Here is a 22726-nt window from a genome sequence, read left to right on the forward strand (position 1 = left end):
TGGGACTCTACCCCTGGGACTCTACCCCTGGGACTCTACCCCTGGGACTCTACCCCTGGGACTCTACCCCTGGGACTCTACCCCTGGGACTCTACCCCTGGGACTCTACCCCTGGGACTCTACCCCTGGGACTCTACCCCTGGGACTCTACCCCTGGGACAAAAAAATACATACAATTAAAAGATACAAAATTAACACATTCAATAATTTTTCTCAAAACTAATTGTTACACATTAACATCCATACAAAAGGGTCAGCAATAGGAGCATGAAGTAACACTTAACTTAAGCAGGAATACAAAACTGTACAAACTGAAACCACTAAAAAGTTGAAAGTAGTATGAATAAAGAGGCAAAACAGGATGAGTGGTAGCTTGACGATGTGGAGCTGGAGAGAGTTGTGACCAAGGCAGATTGTGACAGAGGGAACCACCACGGAGGAGATAACGGAGGGAACAGTTGGGGAGAATATGGCAGGAGGCCCCAACATGCTCACCAGGATGTACGGCCACAGCACAGTTGATAAAAGGATAGGTGGACCTTTGGTAAATGGGCCAGGCAGAGCCCGGGGGACAGCCAACTCAAATGGAGCCATTAGAGGTGGGGACCTAGGCAGAGCCGAGGCAAGACCACTGCACTGGAGGGCAAAGGCAGAACCATAGGGATGGAGGGACAAGGCATAGCCGTAGGATCGGAAGTCTGTGGTGCAACCAGGGTGATAACTGACCAAGGTGAAGCCAGAGGCAAAACATTATCATCTATACAAAAGTGACCCAAAAAAAAAAAAGAAGCATGAACTAACCACCACAAAGTTGAAAGTGGTATGAATAAAGAGGCAAAAGAGGATGGAGTGGCAGTTTGAAAATGTGGACCCTAATTGGAAAGAAGCAAGAGGATCAACATCTAGGCGGAGCTGCTGACCTGGAAGCCAAAGGCGGACCCAAGGTGCAAAAGGTGGCCAACTATGGATGAGCCAAAGGGCTGAAAGGAGCCAGCAGACACAGGGCCAATTAACTAGATGACATGGGTAGAGGAGGTGGGAGAAGGAGCATCAATGACAGGCTTCATGCTGAGTTGGAAGGACATCAGACTGGACAGTCTAAACAGCTGGAGGGGACCAGCAGGGAAGGAGGTTCCTCAAGAGCAGAAACAAGGACAGGAACTGGCTCTGTGTCACTCAAGATAATCAGACACTTCCACAAAAACTCCTTTTGGGATGAAAATAGGGACTGGCTCACACACCTGGTCAGAAATGGCAGCAGACTCCAGGGCAGACAATGCCTCTAGTAGGTGTGGTTCTGGGACTGTAGTGGGCAATGGCTCTGACTCTGGTTAGATGAGATCTCCTCAAAAAGGGAGTGGGCTGGGAGGCCTGCGAGGGCTGCAGCTGTGTGGTGATGTTGTCCTCCACCTCACCAGATGGTAAAAAGGACAAAACAAAAGCATAAAAATATTAAAGGCATAATACCATCAGTGCAAAGGGACAAAATACAAATGAGTATTAAGGGGAGAGGAGAGGGGGGGAGAGACAAAGAAACAAGACTTAAAGAGTATAAGTGGCCAAGCTGTAATACAAAAACTGGCTGGGAAGGACATAAGACAAGACTATCTAAACAGCTGGAGGGGACCGGACAACACAGCCAAATGGGAATTCAAAATAAACCAAAACAGAACATAAACCTAACAAGTACTTTTATTTAAATTTTCAAAATGACTTTAAAGGGTTTCAGTTTACAAATGGGGTATTCTTTATTCTAACCCTAACCCAAAAAAAAGATTAACAAAGGCTTTAAAAAAAAAACATGGACTATAACCCAAGTACAAAAAGGCTTTAAAATGAAAGCACAAACAAAACAAAGTGTAACAAAATACAAGACAAGTAAGTTTACAACTGCCATACAAAGCTTTAAAATAAAAGTGGCAAACAATGGCAGAAAAAGCAGACAGTCAATCCAAGAAACAAGTCAAAGGTATTTAAAAAAAAAAAAAAAAATTTAAAAAAATTAAACGCATAAATAAAATAAAGACTTAAATATAGCATAAATGCAAAGACACAGACAAAAAGGATAATAAAACAGAAATAAAGGAGAAATAAAAAAAAGGCACAAAGACAAACTTGATCTTTAATGGAACAAGAGGTGAAGCCAAAAAGCTAATTAATAAAATATACATAAATAAAAACACTTAAGAAAAAAGTGGCCTAACCCTTTGTGAGTGTGAGGCATCCCTATATATTTGAAAGTCAACCCTGGACAAGTCCCAACCACCCAAGTCAAACACAAGTCCCACCTGCCCACCCACCCAAGCCCAACAGTTGAACTCTTAAAAGGAAAGTTCTCCACATTTCCAGAAGTTCATGAAAATTAATGAAGTACCCAGTAAACCCGAATAGCTATTCCATCAAGTGGGAGAAAAAAAAAAAAAAAAAATCAAGTAGGCTAAATGAAATAGCAGCATCAGGCACAAATATAAATGGGCACAAGGGCATAGAGAGAACTTTTTTTTTAATAATAATCACAAAGCAGAAAAAGGGCATAGTAAGACAGCCACTAATGCTAACTTACAGAAGGCAGTCAGGAAATGAAAACAAGTGCATAAATATAAAAAATACACAAACAATAAGACTTTTTTTTTATAAAGTACGTTTTAATACAAAATACAACTGTTTTAGAAAGTTAACAAGCGGTCATTGGTGAACATATCCCTTCAGCTCTTTAGGGTGCACATTGATAAATTGATCTCACCTGAGTTTCACCTGTCACTACATTTGAGGCACCCCTATCAATCTGATTACTTAAGTCAGATGGCTTTCATATCACTAAACAACTCCTGAAAACACAAATTATAAGACAGGCCAAACACATACAATACCCAATTCCAATCAAGGTTGTGTCAGGATCTCATTGGAACAAAATTATAAAATTAAGTAAATTCATTAAAGCACTTTAAACATATGGCATATTTAGAACACATGCGTTTAAATTTCACAGGTCACATTGTAAATGGATTGTTGGATGTAAAAGGACCACATGAGCAATTCGATCTCAGTGATAGAGATCATATCAGAGCCATTTAGATCTCAGACCTACAGAGAAAACAAAACAGTTAACATGATACACCAAATAAAATAAAAAAACAATAACAACAACAACAATAATAATAATAACAAAATCTATGTGAAAGCGGAAAAAGCAAAAGATACAAAAACTCTTAAAAGACAAACACTGGCATAGTCAAGCTATGGTAAAAAATTGGCATAGGCCAGCTGCTAAAACTGTAGAATACACATTACACATTAAATCTCAATCTGCATAACCTATTTGGAATGTTTATAAGAGCAGTACACAAAAGGATTTGAACAAATGGGATAAAAAGAATCACAATACAAGCACCACATTACTATGATCAGAGGATCAAAGGTGCCATAATAACGAACAGATTTCTCTCTAGTTTTAAAGACTTTTTCCTTTGATAAGGTTCCAAGTGTCACGGTGTGGTGCAGAAGAAGAATCAAAAGTTCCAATGCAAACTTTTACTAACAATATAATTCATATAGGTATAGACAGGCAGAGGGTTGACACACACTTAAGACGGAGATCAGAAGGTTCACACACACTTAAGACGGAGATCAGACAATCAACAAGGTAACACACAGAGCATAAATACATGGTGAAACAGATCAGGGAAATGAGACTCAGCTGACAAGACTAACGAGGTAACAGGTGTGACAGATGAACTAATGAGGGTTACCGTGGGAACAAAGGTTTGTGCAAACTGAAATCAGTGAAAACTATTTTTAGGGACAACATTAGCCAGGATTCCTAACATCGAGGGCAAAATGGCTCTTTAGTCTAACCCGTACACACAGCAATGCCCTTAAAACACTGCATTCAGTCTATATTACAATTTAACCCATTCTGATTCAACACTGTACAAAACTATGTATTTAAATGAAAACATTTTTAAAAAATTACAGAAATTAAATTTATGACAGTCAATAAATTATGTGCTCGTAAATGCCTACTGGGCAAACTATTAAATGATTCAATATTAAGAATAAATAAGTTCTTAATTCAATATTCAATTACTTACATAAATTGCACAAATCCAAAGGATTCAAATGTTAAGGATTAAAATCAAACAAGTCCCTTTAGACCTGTTAGGTACACAAAGACAGTCCTTATTAGAAATGGTTCAGATTCAAATCACTAAATCTGAAGAGCTGTGGGATAAACACCATACAAGCTTTGTGTGAGATGTAGCTGAATGTTACTCACCCTCTTCCAGTGACAATGAAAAAGTAATTAACTAATTCATCATATTCACACATCGTTGGTGTATAAAACAAGCCACAATTAGACTAATGGGAAAAAGAAAATAATAAACCAGTGAAGACTATAGAAACGCAAGAACAGAAAATGCACAAACACAATATATGCCAAACCTGGACAGTTCCTATCAGTTCCTATTCCTGACAGTTTGTCTTCAATCTCTTGACACAGCTCCTCACTTCCATGTCACAATCAAACTCTTGATTGGGTCATTACATTTTAGCTCAATATGAACTTTCTAAACTTTTTATGAAAATACAAATATACAGAAAGGGTAGAGACCTACAAGATGAATTAAATACAAGTGAAAAATAAACAACATTAAAATACATTTCTTACCCTCACTTCAGTTGGTTCCTCACTCTCCAACCTACATCACACACTGACAATCCTGTGTAGGATCAGCCTGTGGGCATTTATACTTATGGGCACAACTATTGACAGGAATACAAACAACCAGGAATAAAATTCAACAAATAACAAAATCTTAATATAATAAACATTCTGTACATGCCCTAATCCACAAATTATTATTTAACAGCCATGGATACATACTGTATTCCCTCAATGAAAAACAATTACATAAAAAATAAAAATAAAAATCCCCTTCATCTTCTACACTTGGTTTCTCCCAACTTCCAACATGCACCACAACATAGATATAAAAGTTAATTCCAAAAGCTGTTCTGGTTTTTCAACTGGTTCTAGCAAGCTGTCGTATTGGGCGGTTTTCTGTTCATTTGGACTGTTTTAATTAAATTCTGCTAAGTAAAACAAGCAGTATAAGCTCATCTGACTGTACAAAGATATACTGTTGTGTTCAAGTTGAAATTTAGAACGATCCATAACCTGATTAATGAAAAAAGGTTGGGATATTTTTATCTACTATTTTTATCTTTTTCATTCAGTCAGGGTGATGTGATGATGCAGAAGTTTACCTGAGTCTCAAGTTTACCTCGAGATTTGCTCGTCTGCAATGTGCTTTCTCTGCCAGGATTCATATGAAAGGTAGGTTGGAACGTTCTTTTAATTACATTTTTTAATAAATGGATGTTTGATGATGTCAAGTCAAGTCAAGTCATCTTCATTTATATAGCGCTTTTTTCATTCATTCATTCATTCATTCATTCATTCATTCATTTTCTTTATTTGAAAGGGGACAGTGTATATTAATCAACATTAAAACAATGTAAATGTACCCGAGTTAGCTCAAAAGTGCTAATTTTCATCGGTAGTCCCGCAGCAAGATGTAAAAAAGGCAGCCTTTAAAGATAATCACAGGTATAAAATCACAAGATAAAATTACATACAACACATTGTGGTTAATAAATACAATTCATGTAAAATAATTATATAATGTTTAAATGCATACAGAAAGCATTAGTGCCCACAAGTTTGGCTCTCTACAAGCCATTTGTTTGCATTCTTTTTGAATGAAAAGAACGACAAAAACTCTCTGATGGTTACCGGCACTGTGGTCCATTGCTGAACTGCTCTTACGGAGAAGACAGCCTGACCAAAAGCTGTTTTTCTCCAGGGGATAATGCAGTCTTCCCTCACTGCCCCTCTGGTTACCCTAACCCAGGGGTGGGCAAACTACGGTCCATTAGGCTGTTTAATCCGGCCCGTCGAGTATTTAAAAAATTGTCTTAAGATCGCATTCATTTAGCCTTTTTCTTGCAATACTTTGCGTTATATATATATATATATATATATATATATATATATATATTGTGTTGCATATATTTGACAATCGGAATATCAGATATTTCATGCCATAGCTAACAAATGTAAAAAAGGAAAATTGACATAAAAGCAGATCATAATTCATTCAGCGCTGTTGTGGCTGCGGTGTGTCTCATAACAAGCAATGACGCGTCACCATGGAAACCAAACAGACAGCGACTTAAGCGCATAGACTTGTTGCACGTTAATGTTTCTTCCTTTTTTGGAAACTCACAGAGAAAAAAATGTTTGGTAACCGCTTGCACACCTGTTTAGTTTTTCCTTTGATTTGTCTGCTATTTAGTTTCTTTGCTCCTCTGGATTTGTGGATGTATCCTGACTGATTCCGTTTATCGACCTTTATCGCCCGGCTTTCGACCGCGCTCCCCTGTCTGCCATGTACAGAACCCGGTTTTGTTCATTAAAAGTTCTGATCTGCCTTTGCTTTTTATGTTTTATTTTATTATTCTTAAAATAAATTTGTATATTCGTTTATTTCGTTTTTTTTCCACAAATGTATGACTTTTCGGAAGTGCAAATTGATTGCCATATGCAGTTTTAAGTTGAATTAACGTAACCTTCTGTCATTTTTACTCTTCTAAGTGTACACTTGTAGGTGTTTTGTTTCTAATTTACTGTTAGGCCCATTAAATAATAAGGATAAACAATATTTAAAAAGTATAGGCTATAATTATCTAACATCTGACTAATTAAAAATTAACCTCAAAACATAACATGCTGAATGGGGATATCTAGCATAAAAAAATGTATTGTCAGAATGTCGTCTCTCAGTTGTTGAATTCCACGCAGACGTTGCCACAACGTAAATGTGTTTGCTCAGCCCGATCTCATGAAAGTGCGAATACCATGAATTGTATTTGTAGTGCTTATGATACGCAGTTTTCGTGCTTATGATACGCACTTTATGGCGTGTAATAAGCACGCATTCCGCACCCCTAATCCTAACCAAGGGGTTTACAGTGCGTAGCATATGCATGCAAAAAACATTTTTGGCGTATAAATGGCACAAGAAATAAAATTTGTGGTATAGATACGCACTTTCATGAGATCGTGTTTCATAATCTGCTACTGGGCCGGCCCTCTGTCAAATTTTAAAACCCAGTGTGGCCCTTGAGCCAAAAAGTTTGCCCACCCCTGCCCTAACCTCACTGGATCTAAAATGTATAGTCACATAGTGGAGGAGGTGCTAAACCATGTCTGATTTTATAAATTAAACAGATGTTTTTGAATTTAATGAGATGATTCCAGGTAAATAACTGATATTTCCTCAGAATACTACAATGGTGGTAGTGGTATGGTTTTTTATCCAGTATTTTTAATGCTTGTTTGTATAATGTTTCTAATGGTTTTATTGTTGTAGAGTGAGTATTGGACCAGCTTATTAAACAATATGTTATGTGGGATAAAATCATGGAAAAAATATATAATTTAGCAGCTTCTGTTGAAAGGAAGTCTCTAATGAATCTGAAGATTGCTAGACTGAACTTAATCCTATTACTAACTTTTTTGATGTGAGTTTTAAAGTTGAGGTTTGAGTCTACATGTAATCCTAAATATTTATATTCTGTGACGACCTGTAATCTTTCTCCAGATATTAAAATTTCAGGTTTTATATTTATATTGTTTTTTGAAAAGAACATGGTAACTGTTTTAGATATGTTCAATTGCAGACAGGATTGCCAGATTGAGATCAATGACATGGCCTCTGTTAGTTTTGAGGCAACTTCCTCTGTGGATTTTCCATAGGCCAAGATAACTGTGTCATCTGCATACATCAAAGTGTCACAGTTCTTACACAAAGATGGTAAATCGTTAATGTCCATCCATCCATCCATCCATCTTCTTCCGCTTATCCGGGGCCGTGTCGTGGGGGTAGCAGTCTAAGCAGGGATGCCCAGGCTTCCTTCTCCCTAGACACTTCCTCCAGCTCTTCCGGGGGGACACAGAGGCGTTTCCAGGCCAGCCGGGAGACATAGTCCCTCCAGCGTGTCCTAGATCTTCCCCGGGGTCTCCTCCCGGTGGGACATGCCCGGAACACCTTCCCGGGAAGGCGTCCAGGAGGCATCCGGAAAAGATGCCCGAGCCACCTCAGCTGGCCCCTCTCGATGTGGAGGAGCAGCGGCTCTACTCTGAGCTCCTCCCGAGTGACCGAGCTTCTCACCCTATCTCTAAGGGATCGCCCAGCCACCCTGCGGAGAAAGCTCATTTCGGCCGTCTGTATCCGGGATCTTGTCCTTTCGGTCATGACCCACAGCTCATGACCATAGGTGAGAGTAGGAACGTAGATTGACCGGTAAATTCACCATGACAGACCGGTACAGCGACCGCATTACTGCAGAAGCTGCACCGATCCGTCTGTCAAATCGTTAATGTATAAACTGAAAAGAATTGGACCTATAATTGAACCCTGTGGAACACCAGTTGATAATAGTAAGGGGGTAGAATTATATTGGTCATTTCTTACACTTTGTGTACAAGATAAAAGGTATGAATTAATAAGGCTAATACATTTTGAGGAAAAATTAAATGCATGAAGTTTGTGCAGTAAAACTGAATGGTTAACTGTATTGAATGCTTTGCGAAGATCTAAAAAAATTGCTCCCACTATCCCTCCTTTGTCCATATTTGATTTAACCTTTTCCAGAAAATAACATGTTGCTGTCTCTGTAGAATGATTAGCCCTAAATCCAAACTGCATTGAATGCAAAGGAAAAGAGCTGCAATTAAGATGATTGGTGATTTGTTTAGCAACCAGTTTTTCAAAAACTTTAGATACTGTTGGCAAAATGCTAATAGGTCGGTAATTAGATGTAAGAAGGGAGTTACCACCTTTAAATATAGGAAATTTCATAAAGCCCTAAATGGTTTAGCTCCAGTGTATTTAACGGATCTTCTATCGCCCTACAATCCATCGCGCTCTTTAACCCTCTGAGGTCGGCAAACGCACCGGCGCGTTTTGCTGGATTTTCTTCACATTGTAGCACTATAAACTTAAATTACTCCGTCATTTATGGTCATACAGAAAAAAGAAATATAAAAAAAGAATCTGTGATATTTTTACTTTTGTATGTGTCCACTTACAATCAAATCAAAACATTGTGCTTTTGTAAAATAAAGAAAATAAACAGGGTGTACGTTCTGCCTCTCCGTCACGGTGAACTTTTTTTTCTTGAGCACGTCTATAAACTGAAACAAAACTCAGCGAATACTTGTCACACATTTATGAGCCATATACCTTTATAAACATTTAAGTGTGTACTTTTAAATGATCGGATTCAAACTGAAAACAAATATTCTCTAAGTAATTTGTATAAAACCAACAAGATGTCCAGCTTCTCAAACGCTTCCTAATTATTTTTTAATTTGAACACGCCCACTCGCGCAAAAGACATTCACATGCAAATCTCCACATGGAACGCGAACGCGCTCATTACCTCAAAAACAAAGCACCAACAAACTTCACATGTCTCTGCTTTTCGTCGAGTTTGAAAGACGCGCCGTGAGCTTACATTGGATTTAGGCTACCTCAGAAGAAGAAGAACGCGATTTGAAGACAAGAAAGATGTAAGGCACATGTGTCAAACTCAAGGCCCGCGGGCCTATTCCGGCCCGCCACATTATTTTATATGGCCCGCGAGAGCATATGAGTGTCTTAAAATTAGGGATGCAACGAAATTTAGGCTACCGAAAATTTTCGGCCGAAAATAACATTTTCGTTTTTTGGCCGAAAGATACTAAAAAGCCGCCGCGCCCCTCCGTGTTCGGCAATGGTTTGACTCTGGCTCAGCGTGTTTTATGACTTTGCGTGCGTCCGCTTCCGAAGATGCATAACTTCTAAGCGCGTTCCGCTGTGTGTGTGCGCTGTGCTCTCCGCTCCGTGTTCACAGCGCGTTCTGCTCAATGTTCCGCAAGCAACCTCCGTGTGTGTGTGTGTGTGTGTGTGTGTGTGTGTGTTGCGAGCTCTGCTCACGCTCACCGGAAAGGCAAAGTCCGCTAAAAAAACGTGCCAACATGAAATTTCTCTGGACTTGTTTGTTTCTTTTTGCAATAGCACTACTGTGCTGTAACATGCTGGTATAGCCGTGCTGGGCAACACTGGTAAAATTACACGAATCACGATCCTCTCGTTCTCCCTGCTCTGCTCATGCTCTGATAAAAATAGCTTTGTAGGACTATACTTTATTTTGACAATTGGTCAAAAAATAAATCTGTTAAATCTGATTCTGCTGCATAGAACTGATTGAAGAATAATATATTGATATTTTATATTATTTTAATATAATAATATATTTATTTAAATATATTAAATATATTACATAATATTTAATATAATATGTACCAGTATTAGCCTTTTCACCATTTGTGTCACTCCGCTTGTCTGTGTTTGCGCCACTTGCATCATTAAGCCAGTAGGTGGCGACAAGTGACTGTCTTTATGAGTGAACAATTGAACTTTAAACTGATTAGTGCCAAAAACATTGATTAACTCAGGAAAGAAACAAGTTGCTGAAACCAATCTTTAATGCTAATATAAATTGCTCATTTGCCTCTGGACACAAAAAGATTGCACTGGTTTTTGATTGAAATGTAACATCTATGCAAAATAATCCTTGAAAGATTTCTCATTTAAGGCCATTCCTGTTTGGAATATGTGATTGTGTATTGTCAACAATAAGCAGAAACATTCTGCATTTCCATTTTGTAGTGTGGATCATTCACTGCAACATTTATCCTCATTCTCATGTTTAAGAATCTGTTATCATGACAAATAATGTATGCTACTGCCCACTGACATGCTTTTAAAGCTATTGTTATCCAAATTTTTTGGCCTTTAAACACCTTAAAATGCACATATGTAGGTCCGAGAAATCCAAATTTTAATCGGGGGAGCATGTCCCCGAACCCCCCTAACTACCTCACATTTGAATACGCATGACTGTGTGGTAATGTGTGCTGGTGTGGCTACAGTGCCAGGGCTGAATTTTTGAGCCAGTTTGCCCCTGCATATATACGATATACATTATTCTCTGTATCAAATCATTATTACCCAGCCCCTGATGTTTCGGGCTCATCCCCTGATGTTTTTAAAACCTAGAAACACCCCTGCAAATGCCTATACAATATTTGTAACTTAAATAAATAATAATCAAATAAAGAGACAATATATTAACATTTTAAAAGTCTTACAGTTACAACCGGCCCTTTGAGGGCAGCCATAATGCTGAAGTGGCCCTAAGTGAAAATGAGTTTGACACCCCTGATCTAGAGTCTTCTGCAGCCCTTAAATTGTATACAGATGCTGCGCCTTCTGTCGGTTTTGGGGTTTTTTTTAATGGTCATTGGTTTGCTAGTAAATGGCCAAAGGAGCTGTTATCAGTGCCTGATAATAACATGTCCACCGCTCTGTTGGAATTATATCCCATAGTGATAGCTTGCATTCTGTGGGGCAAACAATGGTCTAGGAAACAAATTCAGTTTTTTTGCGACAATGAAGCAACTGTTAATATTATTAAAGGAGAACTCCGGTCAATTTTAACATTGAGCTCATTTTTTTGTACATTTGGAGTGCTGTCAATACAGAGAACAACGACAAAAATCGGTGTTGCCTACACCGAGTTATTCTATTTTTTAAATTTGCACCCTATTGACTTCAATGGGGCAAGTAGTAAGCCTGCTTTTTAGCCTCTTAACATCCTTTAAGTGTCATTACAAGTGCACAGAAAATGTGAGTGATTCCTTCCTAGTGAACACGGGTGGATCTGACTGCAGTAGATGTTAGAGATATTAATAAAAATGAAGTTAATTCAGCCAGCGTTCATACCTTTGTTTACATCCTGTTTTCGGTGGAAGGCCATAGTAATCGATTGTCGAGTTCACGCGCGTTGATCATAGGTACTAAACCTATGCGTGTGAACTCGACAATCGATTACTATGGCCTTCCACCGAAAACAGGATGTAAACAAAGGTATGAACGCTGGCTGAATTAACTTCATTTTTATTAATATCTCTAACATCTACTGCAGTCAGATCCACCCGTGTTCACTCGGAAGGAATCACTCACATTTTCTGTGCACTTGTAATGACACTTAAAGGATGTTAAGAGGCTAAAAAGCAGGCTTACTACTTGCCCCATTGAAGTCAATAGGGTGCAAATTTTAAAAATAGAATAACTCGGTGCAGGCAACACCGATTTTTGTCGTTGTTCTCTGTATTGACAGCACCCCAAATGTACAAAAAAATGAGCTCAATGTTAAAATTGACCGGAGTTCTCCTTTAACAAAGGTCGCTCATCAGTTCCATTTATTAACAGATTCGTAAGGCGCCTTACTTGGTTATCGGTCATGAATAACTTCATTTTTCGTGCTGCTCATATTCCAGGCTTAAAACAATCAAATTGCTGATTCTCTTTCTCGATTTGAATTTCAGAAATTCCACCTCTTGTGTCCAGGTTCAGCATCAGCCAGCTTGGTGTGCCCTCCTTTCAGCCAAACTGTGATAGATTAGACATGACCTTTCAATCTTATTTACATTCAGCAGCAAAGTACATGCGCAGTGGTCTAGCAACATCAACATTAAAAATGTACGACACTGCTTGGTCTCATTTTAGTTCTTTCTGTGCCACCTTTTCAGTAGATGTACTTCCTGTCAATGTTTCATATGTTAGTGCTTTTATAGTACACTGTTTTGAGTCCCAAAAAATGCAGCCTTCATCCATCAAAAGCAAAATCGCCGGCATTCAATTCCACCTGCGCTGCTTGGATCCATCCACCATCAGCTTGCTCGAAAATTCATCAATTCGTCTCCTGCTTTACGGACTTAAAAAAGAGAAACCAAAAGGCAATGATCATCGTCTCCCTCTCACACTTCCACTTCTTAAAAAATTAATAACACGTCTGAGAGAGGGATGCTTTGGGATTTATTCTGATATGTTGTTAGAATCTGTTTTGCTTACGGCTTTCTATGGCTTTCTCAGAGGTGGCGAGTTTTCAACACGCACAGATTCCTTTAATCCGGCACATGACCTCACTATATCTGATGTTTAAATTTTTTCTCACCATTTCACCCTATTTCTAAAACACTCAAAAACCGATAGAAATAGAGAAGGATCTTTTGTTTATGTTTCTGAAACTAACTCTGCTTTTTGTCCTCTGTCATCCATGTTGGCTTATCTGAGGAGTCTTTCACAAGCTCGTCCGGAGGATCCATTATTTACAACGGAGGAGGGAAAGTCTATGTCTAGAGCTTGGTTTGCATCCCGTTTCCGCCTGCTTTGTGAATACTGCGGGCTTCCCCCAGAGCATTATTCGGCTCATTCATTGCGCATAGGGGCGGCTACAACTGCAGCTTCCTCAACTCCCGTTTCTACCCTAAAAGCTATAGGGAGATGGTCTTCGGCAGCTTGTGAACGGTACCTCCGGCCAGATACTCGAGTCATCCTTGAGGCTCAGAAAGCTATGAGTGATGCTTGTGATCTGTAGTTGAAATAAACAGTGCTTCAATTACTAATGGGCTTTTTTATTTTTATTTTACAGCCTTATTAGCTCTAGCTTCATTCCTCTTGCTAGCTTCACGTAGATCTATTGGGTCATTCTTTTCAACTAAATAAGATTGGCTTTTTAAAACGCTCATTTAATCCTCTACTGGCTCTTCAATGAGCAGAAGAGCCAGGGATGATTGCCTGGTATGGTCTGTTTGGGGGGATTTGTTTTGCTGCTTTCCCAGTTTAATGGGAGATGTCCCCAGAAGCTGCTGCTGTTCCCTGACTAGCTTTCATGGAGCTCATGAAAATGATGGGTAACTCAGAACAGAGCCATACCGCCAAATGTAACTTTAAAATAATGCAAATAAAAAATTTTATATTTGACAAATGTCTGTTATTTTTGACTCAAGTGGTCCTGACTGAAATAAGGTGAGTAATCAAGCATGCGACTTTTGTGTGAATGTTTTTTTTTTTTTTTACTGTCTGTCGCTAATTTTTACTGATTTCCTTAATGTCTAACGTTACCAAATAATTGAGATAATTAGAGCTTGAAGAATATGGTTTGGCCTGTTTGTTTTTTTTGCGCATAAAACTGTACCATAACAGTTCCTGGAATGCCTAAAAAGCGATTTATTTGTCCCAAATGTAAGAATTATGGTTTTCTATTTTACCATTTTCACTGATGCATTCTCCTCTGTTGGCATTGGTTTATAAATTATTAAGGTTCCAAATCTGGTGAAATGGTGCACATCTACAGTTAAAGTTAAAGGTCACCTGCAGCTTATGCAGAGATGAAGTATGTGATGCTTTTTGACAGTATTTGTGATTTCACAACAGCATTAAACTATTATTTTTTAAATTGAGTAAATTCAGATTGTAATGCAAGCACTGTAAAAGTGATTTTTTTTTTTTATTACTCGAACTCAACTGCTTTATCACTGCATCAAAGATGGACCAGACCTTCTCAATGCAAAGACGTGAAATTGTGGATGCAGATGGAGCAGTGGCCAGCTCTTTTTACAGAGAGACAAGACGAGTAAATTACTAACTTACTTACTGAGTAAATTGTCATGTTTTCCTTGGTAACGTTGCAGGACATACGAGGTAAAAAATTGTGACTATATGGAAAAGGGAATGATCAGGTTATATGGTACAATTCCGCTAATACCATGGAAATAAACAAGGCTTCATTTTACAGTACAGTTGCACTTTACTTACTGAGTAAATTGTAAAAACATCTGCAAGAACATACCCAGTATTTAAGATGTGCCATGACATTAGGGAAAACTGTTCCTGCGGGGTAGTTACCAGGTAAGTGTAAGGTAAATTATTTGATAAACCCTCTATAAATGGGTGTAGCAATGAACAACAACTATGTAAGACAAGGTAATTTATTGGAAACTACCTTCTTAATTTCAAGATAGTAATAAATAAACATGGACTGTTACCAACATAACCCTAGGATAACTACAAACCTAACTTGAATTGATGGGTAATACTGGAGGTGTTTCTAAAAATTGGCTGCCTACATTCTGAGGAAGTACACAATTAAATCTGAGTTATTACCAACCTAAACAGGTAACAAGTACACAGTACTTTGTTGAGTTGATATTTAACAGTGGTATTTTTTTCCCCTGGTAGTTTCTCTGTAATTGCAAACTAATTACCTTAAGTAATTACACACTAAAATACTATAATTTACCATATGCTTACCAGGTAAATACTTAGTAATTAGTTTGTAGTTTCTCTGCATTTACATACTTGTTACCGGTGGTAATTACCAATAACCAACTATAACTTACCATATATTTACCCGGTAAATACCTAGTAATTAGTTTGTAGTTTCTCTGCATTTACATACTTGTTACCTGTGGTAATTACCAATAACCAACTATAACTTACCATATATTTACCAGGTAAATACCTAGTAATTAGTTTGTAGTTTCTCTGCATTTACATACTTGTTACCTGTGGTAATTACCAATAACCAACTATAACTTACCATATATTTACCAGGTAAATACCTAGTAATTAGGGGACTGTAAAAGGAAGGGTTACCGAAAAGTATATAATTGTTTTTTTGTGTGTGAAAATGACCAATTGTTTCGCTGGATAAGAGCCTTATTTCTCGATTGGGATCGTGTAGAGACTTTGAAGCTGCATTCAGACTGACATTTGAACCTTCTTTGAACATTTGAAAAGTTGGTTGCCATTGAAGTCCATTATATGGAAAAAAAAATCCTGGAATGTTTTCCTCAAAAACCTTAATTTCTTTTCGACTGAGGAAAGAAAGACATGGACATCTTGAATGACATGGGGGTGAATAAATTATCAGGAAATATTTATTTGAATATTTATTTATTTATAAAATATTTTTTAAAGTGAACTAATCCTTTAATAGTCACTTCTCCACTTAAAGGCATAATGGTAAGGACACTTTTTTGATCTTCAGATCTTTTTTGATCTTCAGAACAAAAAATGAAGATACTTTTAATGATATCCGAGTCCTTTCTGTTCCTCAATAGGCAGCAATGAAATAAATTATTAAAGTAGCTCATCTGACTCCAGTGATTTAACCTCATTTCATGAAGCAACATGAGTGCTTTTTGTAAAAAAAACAAAAACAAAAATGTTTTACTAAATCTTATCGAATTGTTCAAAGAACAACAACTGGCTGCTCATGCATGAGCAAAACACACATACTTTGTGATGTCCTCTTGAACATGCATTGCAGGTCAGTTATTTTGTAAACAAAGTGGAATATTGTTTTTTTGCACAAACCATTCAATTTGCATGGATTACTTTGTCTTTCTTACCTTTCTGGGGCTTTAAAGTGCTAGATGCCTAGGCTGCCTATGGAGGGGCCGAAAGCTCTCAGAGTTCATAATAAATATCTTCATCTGTGTTCTGAGGATGAACAAAAGTCTCAAAGGTATGGAATGACTTGTGGGTGAGTAATTAATGACAGAATTTATATCTTTGGGTGAAGTAACCCTTTAACAAAATTATTTTTACTGTAGTTTTAATTCAATACCTTGCATACTGTAGGAAACTCAGAATCGAAGACCAGGAGACGTTGGGATCGCGTTCAAACAGAAGTTATTCTTTATTGAGAACTTCGCGTTGCGTTGCTGCAGTTCTTCCAACAGTCTAAATCTAATACAGTATGCATTGTAGTTATATACATTCCAAGGGGGAGGGATTACATAGAGGCGGAGACTCTGAACAAAGCATACCAATGAAGTAGGAACACACCCTACTCTGAGAGCGCTACCAGTCCAATTGAATCAGCGTAACTATTCAAATGCTGATACTGGCCAGGAACTCCGGTTCCCCAGAGCCATTAAAGACAAAAGGTGAAAGTCTCCCCTACAGCTAATCCCATCAACCTAACGATTTAACATCTGGGCCAGGGGCTCCAAAAGCCATTTGGGCTCCGAAAGCCATTTGCAGAACAAAAGGTGAGAGTCTCAGTGATCTGACTCATTTAACTTATAATGGAGAAAACAGGAATTGCAACTTTGCTGAGCCGAATCATTCGTGTGATATCATCATCTTAACCTTAAAAGCTAAATACAATATTATTTACCGTGATGTTATGTACGGAAGCATATTTGAAATAGATTCTTAAATTTGTTATTCCACAGTCCCCCGTTTGAGAGTTCTTAAAAACTCTCACAAAATACAAATTTAGACACTTAAAAGTTCATTCTTGTAACTTGAAAAAGTTACAGGCACACATAACTTATTCTGTGTTGTGTCCTTGATTTACATGAGTGTCATAGTTCTTCTCAAAACCATAACTGTTGACACATACGACGCAGGGTGTAAAATGTCGTATAAACTACATGATTACACAGAAACCCTTGTAGCATAAGAGTGGAAGTCTTGAAAGTCCATGGCGCCTGAATAGCTGTGAAGTCTGTTTCCACGTGAGTCCTGAGTCCATTTCCCACGTAGAGTCGCTCTGATGACTCGTCCCTCATGAGGCTTGTTCATGGAAATCTGAGGTGATGCTTTACACCAGGTTGCGCTTGCGAAGACATCATGGCATACACCCATACAGTGGGTACGCAAAGTATTCAGACCCCTTATATTTTTCACTCTTTGTTATATTGAAGCCATTTGCTAAAATCATTTAAGTTCATTTTTTTTCCTCATTATTGTACACACAGCACCCCATATTGACAGAAAAACACAGAATTGTTGACATTTTTGCACATTTATTAAAAAAGAAAAACTGAAATATCACATGGTCCTAAGTATTCAGACCCTTTGCTAAGTATTTAGTAGAAGCACCCTTTTGATCTAACAGCCATGAGTCTTTTTGGGAAAGATGCAACAAGTTTTTCACACCAAGATTTGGGTATCCTCTGCCATTCCTCCTTGCAGATCCTCTCCAGTTCTGTCAGGTTGGATGGTAAACGTTGGTGGACAGCCATTTTCAGGTCTCTCCAGAGATGCTCAATTGGGTTTAAGTCAGGGCTCTGGCTGGGCCATTCAAGAACAGAGTTGTTGTGAAGCCACTCCTTCGTTATTTTAGCTGTGTGCTTAGGGTCATTGTCTTGTTGGAAGGTGAACCTTCGGCCCAGTCTGAGGTCCAGAGCACTCTGGAGAAGGTTTTCGTCCAGGATATCCCTGTACTTGGCCGCATTCATCTTTCCCTCGATTGCAACCAGTCGTCCTGTCCCTGCAGCTGAAAAACACCCCCACAGCATGATGCTGCCACCACCATGCTTCACTGTTGAGACTGTATTGGACAGGTGATGAGCAGTGCCTGGTTTTCTCCACACATACCGCTTAGAATTAAGGCCAAAAAGTTCTATCTTGGTCTCACCAGACCAGAGAATCTTATTTATCACCATCTTGGAGTCCCTCAGGTGTGCTTTCATGTGTCTTGCACTGAGGAGAGGCTTAGGGTTAGGGTTAGGGTTAGGGCCACAGTGATCTTTGGGTTCTTCTTTACCTCTCTCACCAAGGCTCTTCTCCCCCGATAGCTCAGTTTGGCCGGACGGCCAGCTCTAGGAAGGGTTCTGGTCATCCCAAACGTCTTCCATTTAAGGATTTATGGAGGCCACTGTGCTCTTAGGAACCTAAGGTGCAGCAGACATTTTTTTGTAACCTTGGCCAGATCTGTGCCTTGCCACAATTCTGTCTCTGAGCTCTTCAGGCAGTTCCTTTGACCTCATGATTCTCATTTGCTCTGACATGCACTGTGAGCTGTAAGGTCTTATATAGACAGGTGTGTGGCTTTCCAGTCTGTATAATCAAGCACAGCTGGACTCAAATGAAGGTGTAGAACCATCTCAAGAAGAAATGGACAGCACCTGAGTTAAATATATGAGTGTCACAGCTAGGGCTGCAACTAACGATTATTTTGATAATCGATTAATCGGACTATTTTTTTTTTTTTTTGATTAATCGATTAATAATCTTTTTGTTTTTTTGTTTATTATAACTAAATAAAACCCTAAATCAGGGTATTTATGTGTAAAAGTGTACTTTAAAAAGTGCAAAAGCCACACATTGAGTTTTACTAATATAATCTTTAATTTTTACATTTTAAACCTTAAAACACAAAAGTCTGTCCAGTTTTTAAACAGTAAAACGTCTTTAAATATCAAAAATATAAATAGACAAAACAAAATATTGAGTTGTGCTGCTCATATAAACTTCACATTATGAAATTAGGACACAAACATGTTTGTAATAAGATATTTAGCAGCAGATTTTGTTGAAATATCAAAAGCAAACAAACAAATGTTACTGTTTGATACAGAGGTAGAATGCAGAAGAAGAGGAAAACTGTCACTGTTCAGTGTTGTTCATATGAACATGTTTCTTATTCATGTCATATAATACAAAATAAGTGGAGCAGTGTGATTGATTGGTTAACCTTATTTTATTTTGGAAATTGTTATTGATTGATATAGCAATTTCTGCCTTAACTTTCATATTTTGTTTGCTGTGGATTAATTTATTATATTGTTTGTGGTGGATTCACTTTTATATTGTTTGCTGTGGTTTTTCCTTGTTTGCTGTGATTTTGCTGGACCATTGATGGTACTGTTTTTCCTCCTTCACAAACTGCAACAACAACAAACACTAATTGACACACCTGTAGAACCCCAATCACATCAGCGATCTAATTTGCCAGCTGATCAGATCACTCCCAATAAAAAGGACGCTAGATCTCTTACCGGCAGAGAAAACGCTCTGGACAGATGAACGAGCCGTGTGCTGAAACGGACTTTTGCTGATCTTCTTTTCCCTCTGTGTTGTTGCTGGCTGGATTTCCTGTGCCTGGTGGAGCCGAATCCCAGACTCTGCAGTGTCAACGCTCACAAAACTCAGACTAAAGGGAAGTGGTTCTTTTTTTTCCACGCTGATGCGCGTGTGTGTTTTTAACATCTGAGTTAAAGGAGGCGTTCTTAGATGTCCATTTCTGCTAAGGTGACAGATCCAGGAGCCGACGGCAGAGCAGCAGACACGATAGCATTGTTGATGAGCCCACTTGAAGTAGGAAAGGAAAGTTGTCATTTTAGTCATCTAAGATTTTTTTAAGTTACCGGGCTACGAGCAAGCGGCCCATTGATTTCACCATCTCTCCACTGACAGACGCAGAGCGGCGCCGCGGAAATCCTGGTCTGGGATTTTTTGGGATTGGAGTCGGCTGTTTGAGGTCTCGCTGAAACAGACATTCTTTGCCGGCGGCAGGGGAAACACGGAGCCAAATCCGGATTTGACTGGATTTGACTGGATTTGGGTATTGTTTCACCCTGGGACAGAATATTGGACAATTCATGGTTTTTATTGTCTCCCCTGGTTTTTGAGGATGAAATTGTGATTTTGCTGCCCTTTTAAATTTAACTTTTAAAAAAAAAAAAAATACTGTTTTGGTATTTCTTGTGTTCAATCAACAATCTGTGTTGGTGTGGCTGGGAATCTAGATTTATTTAAAATTAACAGACTTCCAATCTGTTACATTCACTCTTCCAAAACTTTGAATTGGAATGCAAAAATGTCAGCATGTCCACATGCTCCGGGCTGAGGCTGGCTCTCTTTTTGCAAGCTATGTTACCTGCAGCAGAAAATAGACGCTCAGATGGTGTTGAGGAGCTTGGGATACACAAGTAGGATTTAGCTCATTTTGCCAAGGTGGGATATTTATCTTTATTATCTCTCCACCAATCCAAAGGATTTTCTTTCTTGGCTAGGGGCCTCTCACCAAAGTAAGCCAGGACTTCATTTCTTGTGAGTGTTGAGGTCCTCCTCAGCTTTCTCCTCTCTGCTCTCTTCGTCACTGCTGCCTCCAGACTCAAGGAGTGAGTCAAGCAAAGATGTTGAAGGTTCAGCTGCAGTTCTTATGGTTGAGGTGGTAATTTGCTGCTGCACCATCTCCCTTCTTGCTGCAAGTGCTTTAGTTTGCACTTTAGCTTGAACAGTTATAATTTGCTCAGGTGACAGAAATTTCAGTCTTCTGAACCTTGGGTCCAGAGCAGAGGAGAGAATCATAGGATTATCTACCTGATCAAAGAGTGTTTCCTTCCATCTGTTTTGAAGCTGCTCAACTGCTGTGACTTGGAAGGACTTCACTGAAGCTGAATTGTAGGCAGCACCTTCAGTGGACTTCAAGATCCCTTTCACAAGTGGAGGCAATGAAGAGACCGTTATATATTCCTGCCCACTCATAAAAACAGTTGCACATTCAAATGGCTTAAGAGCAGTGCAAAGCTCTTCAAGCAGACTCCACTGGTCTGGTTTCAAGTCAAGATAGCGTTTGTCTCTGTGAGTGAGGGATGGGTCAGATAGAGTTGCAGTTACAGGCCACCTCTGTTCAATCAGTCTGTTAATCATGTAGAATGTACTATTCCATCTAGTACTTACATCCTGAACAAGCTTATGCTCAGGTGTGCCCATTTGTTTCTGTTTGTCTTTCAACTTGCTGCAGGCTTGCTCACTTTTTTTTAAATGCTCCACAAGACATCTTGCAGCTCCAACTGCTCTTTGAATGCCTGTGTTCTTTACTGCAGCATTAATCACCAACTGCAAGGTGTGGCCAGTGCAGCGTATACTGGTCCACCCATGTTTCTCCTCCAGTAATTTTGCAGCAGCCACAATGTTCGCACCATTGTCATGTACAATGGCACAAATTTTCTCAGAAGGGATTTCAAACTTGACTGCTACTTCTTCCAACCACTCAGTTCAGTTCGAGTTTATTTATCCCTTAGGAAATTGGTTTTGCGCAGGTGCTGCACATCACAAAAAACACTCACATAGCAAACACTCACATAATAAACACTCATGATTACAGATTATTTAACATTAGAATAGCAGTTGGTATGAATGAGTTCTTAAACCTCCTTGTTCTCCCTCCCATTACTCTATATCTACGTCCTGATGGAAGAATAACAAACTCTTTGTGTAATGGGTGTGTTGGGCAATTGATTATCGCAAAGGCTTTTTTGACAACACGTCCTTTAAAAATGTCCTGTGGCAGTATCTGCTGAACTCCAATCACTTTCGAAGCAGTCTTTATCAGTTTGGTTATTCTGTTTCTGTATGACAGGCTAATACAATCAAACCATACAATGTCACAATAAGAAATTACGGATTCAATAAAACTCCGATAAAACAGTGTCATTAACACTGAGCATACTTTAAAAGAGTTCATTTTTCTTAAGAAAAACATACGCTGCTGAACCTTTTTACAAATGGCATCTGTGTTAGCATTGAAATTTAATTTATTATCAATAACTGTACCCAGATAACGATATTCATCCACAAACTCAATATCTCTTCCATTTATGACAGTAGGAGAGACTGAAATGGCAGATTTTCCAAAATCTATGATCATGTCTTTGGTCTTTGATATATTTAGATTTAGGTTACATTTTGCACACCAGGAGACAAAGTCCTCCACCACTGGGCCATGAGATGTCTCCTCATTTACAAGAAGACTCACAATCACAGTATCATCCGCGAACTTTAACATATACCTATTGTCAAATGTGCTCCTACAATCATTAGTATACAAAATAAAAAGAAGAGGGAAAAGAACACAGCCTTGAGGCGAGCCAATAGAAGAACATAATTTGGAAGAAAGCAGACTGTTGACTCTCACACACTGGGTTCTATTTGATAAAAAATTCACGATCCATCCTACTAGA

The 22726-nt window shown here is 38.6% G+C and overlaps 1 long non-coding RNA gene across 1 annotated transcript; it reads right to left on the bottom strand.

Annotated features, from left to right (window-relative positions):
- Nucleotides 1-1675: 1675 nt before the first annotated feature.
- On the bottom strand, nt 1676-4722 carry LOC311292951. The gene is made up of 4 exons (XR_014627854.1): nt 4670-4722; nt 4277-4359; nt 4092-4155; nt 1676-3084 (listed from the first exon to the last, which is right to left on the bottom strand). It is a non-coding gene; the product is annotated as an uncharacterized lncRNA (long non-coding RNA).
- Between the last annotated feature and the right edge of the window lie 18004 nt (nt 4723-22726).

The sequence above is a fragment of the Rutilus rutilus genome (assembly GCF_951802725.1).
Source record: "Rutilus rutilus genome assembly, chromosome: 7".
In the NCBI taxonomy this organism is placed as follows: domain Eukaryota; kingdom Metazoa; phylum Chordata; class Actinopteri; order Cypriniformes; family Leuciscidae; genus Rutilus; species Rutilus rutilus.